Source organism: Sardina pilchardus, chromosome 5 (genome assembly GCF_963854185.1).
Source record: "Sardina pilchardus chromosome 5, fSarPil1.1, whole genome shotgun sequence".
Classification (NCBI taxonomy): Eukaryota; Metazoa; Chordata; class Actinopteri; order Clupeiformes; family Clupeidae; genus Sardina; species Sardina pilchardus.
Genome location: NC_084998.1, coordinates 6,307,853 through 6,313,852, shown reverse-complemented (window position 1 = coordinate 6,313,852; position 6,000 = coordinate 6,307,853).

Here is a 6,000-nt window from a genome sequence, read left to right as displayed (position 1 = left end):
TGTGAAAATCCTTGTCCCGCACGCTCAGGTCAGCCGGATAACAAGGCGAGCGTGTTTACGATGGCGCCCGCCCGCGCTGCCCTCTCTCCCTCGCTCGGAGATTTACGGCGCGGCGCACGTCCCTCAGCTGTGCGGCCGAGAGACGGCTCCTATCTTGCTTGTTGTTGACACGGAGGACATCAGATCTCTCTCGGTGAGGCGGCTCCTCAGTGTTTGGGAAACACTATCACCTCCCACACGTCATTCTCCCTGCACACCGCCGCACTGAAAGTGGCTGGATTCCATTAAGCAAAGTAAATAAGTGAACACCGGGCGCCCCAAACAGGTTTTACGCCACAAACATTTGCCTTCTTTGCTTTAGAAATCAAAAGTTGTGAATGGGGCCGTGTTGTTTTAAGAGTCTCCGGAATAATGCACTGCAGTCCAAGTCCTTTTCTCATTCAGATGAATTACAGGGGTACGGAGGGGCTGTCACAATACACCTTCTCCAGTTCTGTTATATTATTAAGGCCTAACAGGCCGTCTTCTATACCCCTAGTAGGCTAGTCGTGATGGCCTGTCAAAGTCACTTCTGTTCATAGCCAGAGCGAGGCAACCTGATGTACTCACCTTCACGACTGCTCTTCCCCCTATGAGCCCTTGTCATATGCACAGCAGGGGCAATCACACAATTATACGCTGACGGAGCGGCTCTGACAACATCTGATGGAACAATTCATCACTATTAGCCCGCAATACAGGTGCCTTCAGTGGGCCATGTGTGGGGGATCTCTTCCCATCCCCCATATACACTACAAAGACTAGACCATGTTATTGAGAACAGCATATTTTATGGTGTTCTCACTCTCTACTACACCCACCCTGGTTTTCTGTTTCAGGGTGTAAATGAAAGCTGACTAATGACTGTAGCAGCAAGTCAGTATTTATGATGAACCACTTACCCATAACTGCATCTGCAGCCAAGCTGTTAATACAGGGCAATGTGGTTGGACCCTCTAGAGACATATAGACATTCAGCAAAAAGGTTTTAGAATTTGTAAATGCTCGAGATTGTATGCTAATAAGCTTATGGATTCAAAATAAATGAATTACTGGGACCAACTGTTTCATGATGGTCGGGGGAAAAAAATAACAGCATACTCTGTAGAAGCATAAATATCTCATCAGCAAAGAGGCAAGCGTTCTGGGCAGGGTAAGTGAAGGTTAATTTATATTTGTGTACTGAGAGCTGTGCATTGTGTGGGTGGGTGGAGGGGAGGGGAGTGGGTAGGTGGTGGTGCTGGTGTTGTCGGTAGTGGTGTTTGTCTGTTGGAGTGTGTGTGCAAAGGGGGAGGGGGTGGCATGTAATATAATGTTTTCAACTGAATGTCAATAAAGGCAATTGGCATTTCATTCGACCAATAACCTTCAGAATCACCTTTTCGGTAAACAAATTACCGACAGTGCGGTACTCAACAGCAGCGCTCGATCACTCATCGGCAACGGGAATCTTAAACAGCTGGCTAACGGCTGATGTGGCTGAAGGTCGTAGGTCACCTTGCGCTGGAGGATGGGCAGCCATCGGAAGAGGGTGGACAGGTAGGTAGGTGCTTGAATTGCTCTGGCAGTCTGGCATGGCCTCAGTCTCTCATAAGCATTATCTCCAGGGGCAGCACACACACACACACACACACACACACACACACATGAGAGGGTGTGCATGAATGCTGTGGTGTTTAGCCGGCGCCAGACTCTTCCTGCTCCTTCCCAGAGTGATTTCATGGCAGCTGAAATGAGTCGTCTGGAGTGGCAGGCAGGTGCTCAGCATCCCAAGCTGCCAGACGCACCCGTCTGTCTGTCTCTTGTCAGGAGGCTATACCCCTTCCTCCTGCCCGCCCGGCCGCCCGGCCGCTCACGTGCCCAGTGCCAGGTGCCCCCCCGTTATGGTCGCTAGCGGTCTGACATGAAGTAATTGCTGTCCTTGACGCTTCGACTTCTGGACCAGGGGGCTGCCTGCCAGGGAGCGAGGAGGAGCCTGCGGTCTGAGCCTCTGAAAACATCATTACCAAACGGGGGGGGGGGGGGGGGGAGGGGGGCCGAATGAAGAGGGAAAAAAACTTCAAAGGGAGGTAAATAATGACGGTTCTGTCTGCCATTTAAACACAATTTGTGTGTGTTCGCTTCACACACACACCCTTCGGCCCCCCCTCCCCACTTTGATGCATCATTGCTCTTCCCCTTCCCCGCAAAGCCATCGTGCACCGTTTGGGCAAGCGCACATTGCAGCATGGCACACTGCCTGCACGACAAGTGTCTGCCAACCGTGCTCTCGCTCAGCACCACGGACACTAAGCTCCTATTCCGCCCAAGCACTCAGTCATGAAATTCAAACCCTCGAGGCCGCAAATCTGCAAAGTATTTTTCCACGTTAGGAATGCAAATGGACAAATTACACTACATTAATAGTATATATACATTCTAATCTGCGGTTATATTTCCAGCAATGAGTAAACCTTATCTGCAATGATATATATTTTGCCCTGATTTAGAGCAAATTACTTCAATTAATTCTCCAAAGTTAAGAGTGATTAATGTAACACTATAATGACTGAATCCTTTCTGCTGGAGACAGAGTCATGATAACAAAGGATGTTGAGCAAAGGGAGCAGATTAAGAACACCAGGCAAACACTGAACTAGATGTAATTAAATGATAGTGGAGTGGTGTCCGATGCCTTAAATTGCTGTTCTCTCTCTCACGTCTAAAACAGATTGCTATCACTGTCAGAAAAGAGGAACGGTGTTATCGGCAAATGCAGATTGATGGTAATATTCTTCTGCGCCATTTTTTTTTAAACAAATTTCACTTGTGAATAACATAATACAATTCTGAATGTAAAATTACCCCATTGCCATGCAAATCACATACTCTCAGCATACATATAATACTTTGCACCCAAACCACTCCACGTGCCTTCGTTCATTTACAGGACCAAATTACCAAGACAAATTGGTCTGAGTAAAATGTTTTGCATTGAACCATTTTTAATAGCTGTCTGTCTAGTGCTTCACTCAATCCCTCAATCAAATATACATACATCAAGGTCAGAATTCATTTGGATGGTATAACTCCATTGTGCGTGACATAATGGTGAAGAAATCCACTTGTTTTCAAGACATCATGATATCGCTACCAATTCAACAGAACTGGCCTCTGCCTTGTTTCCCTCCATCTGAGAAAATGAGGTTGCTCTACGGCCACCATATACATTAAGAAGTGGCTCTATGGCCACCATATACATTAAGAAGTCACATGGAGTGCACTGGCAGCTGCAGTGACCCCCGCTGAAATGATTGTGCCGCATTGCATTTTCCATTTTCTAAAATGCCTTTGCTAATGCCGACGCCTTAATTAAAACAACTAGATTTATCTTGTGTGGTGCTCAGTGCGTGTGTGGTGTGTGTTTCCCAGCATGATTAGAATCAGGGAGCATAGGTTGGAATGAGTTAGTCAGGCCTGGGTCATTTACAGTTTAAATCACGGCCAATGACCCGCCGCCTGGAACAATAACAGTGATCTCAGAGATGCATATGATCTATTGAGATGTTATGCTATGGTCTCTACCTACAGGTGCCACGGAAGCGCCATAGTAAGTCACACTTTTCAAAGACAATATTTAGATTCTGATCCATCCATGCTGAAAGGTTTATCTGTAATTAGAGAGAAGAAACCTCGGAATGGCTTTGGTGGTTTGGTGTCCAGTGATAATGGAACACTTATTTCTCTAATTTAACAATGACGATCATTTAGCAATCTGGTCCAGTCATCACGGCACAATCAGCAGAACAAATAAATGTTCTATGAATTAGAATGTGGATAGCCATTGTGAGAATGTGCACAGTAGAATATTCCATCTAACATTCCATCCAAAAAAGACCTGGGGCCTCACTATAAAAGGAGCTGTTCTACTGACAAATGGCAGATATCAATATTACAGAAGACATGAAATACATTCAATTTCTGAAAATGTTTCACACAGAAATTATTTCTGTGAAAGTATTTCTGCGACTCACTGGCAGGCTTCATTCAAGAGGCCTCCAAAGCCAAAAAGTGTAGAAGTGTTTGGAGGGCCTCCAGGGTTTGCAATGCAAATACTGGCATGCTCCTGGCATCATGCTGGTTACAGTAATAGTTCCCTTTTCACATACAGCCAAAGTTACAGACACATTGGGCTGGAAGAATCATAGTAATAATGTTGTGTTAGAGAGCCTAAGACTTTAAAATTGTGCGGCTTTATCGCGCTATTTGACAACTGTCGCCCATGAGACTGAAAGAGATTTTTTCGGGTATCTGCCTCAGGCTCGAAGAATAGCTACACAAATACCACAGGCATTCACTCTCCTGTACACAGGAGGATGGAGGAGGAAATTATAGACTGGTCCCATGCAATTACCATCAGCAAGACATATCAGGAGCAGATAGGCAGCTAATCATCAAACATGTTTATTTTCAAACATCTTTAACATCATTATCTGTTTTAACCAGTAAATACCATGGCAAAGTATTTCTGATGGGCAGTGCTCTTGATGATTCAAAATAGAGAATCAGATCACTGAGGACCCATGCATGCTGAATGACCGACAGGGTGAACTTAATTTCAGAGAAAAACAGTTTCCCTGAGGACACATAGACAGTAGCTTTGCAAGACAAGCAAGCTTACGTGTCAAAGCATTACATTTAGCCATATGATATAACGCTGATGTGTAAGTGGAGTTGTATTCAGTGTCAGGGGTGGGGGGCAATTAGCTTCCCGTATTGGAGATGAGGCAGATGGAACAGAGATGCATACAAGCCATTTCAAGGCCACGAAGGGATTTTTGTCCAGCAAGCACGCACATCCAAACAGCCTTGCTGGGTGCTGGGCCAAAACAAAAGTAATAACAAAGAAACGTATGACCCAAAACATCACAGATTAAAAAAAGACAAGACTCGCTTGGGAGTGATTGGTGCACTGACTTTTCTGTACAGTTACCTGAAGGGATTTTTTTTCCATTCAAATTTGCTATGAATCTTTCAGGAACTGAGATGATGCAGCTTTAACAGAATTGGCTAAATTCCCTCAAACTATTTGTGGCTTATAGTGTTTGTCTCTTTGCTGCACATTTTACAGAAGCTTGAGGCCTCCTCTAAAGACATTGAAAGCATATCTAAAATGTTAAATATCTAAGTGTCTGATCTGTTTGAATTCATGTATATTTGATGTTAAATGCAGATGTTTGTCATTACTAGAATTGTAGTAACTTACAGTATTATCACAGTGTACCCAATGGTATTGATAACAGTAGTACCATGCCGTGTTACAGCCATGGGACCTCCAAGTCAAATGGTGTATTGGCTCTGAGCTAGCCTTAGGCACTGGACCATATTTTGATTGTTGTCATGGCATTCACATTCAAATTAATATTCCTGTTGTATCAAGTAAAAGTTTCTGTTTGTTTGTATTTGTGTGTAAATGTGTGTGTGTGTGTGTGTGTGTGTGTGTGTGTGTGTGTGTGTGTGTGTGTGTGTGTGTGTGTGTGTGTGTGTGTGTGTGCGCGTGCGTGCGTGTGTCTTTTCACAATGTCCATCCATTAGTTGTGGGTGTAGTGATTAAGTTTGTGTCAGTCTCTTGTGATTAGTTCAGCAATCATCTGTTCACAGGCATTGTCTGTCATTGGTAAGATTGACAAATCTCCCGTTTTCCACGTATAACAGTTCTGCTCTGCATGAAAGCCAATAAACTGTATTTCCTTAGATTGTTTGACAGATATGGGACCTAACATTAAGTCTGAGATCACCAAATAAAGGTGTTGAATGGCACAACCAAACAAGATGCTTGATACACCAATGATGTTAAGTCTGGATAGACCTACGAGCATCATTTCAACTTCACAGTAGCCTAAACAATAGAGGCAAGCATGCAAGAGATGACTGAACAGGATATAACAAATGACAAGATATAAATCGTCAAAAAGTTTTTTT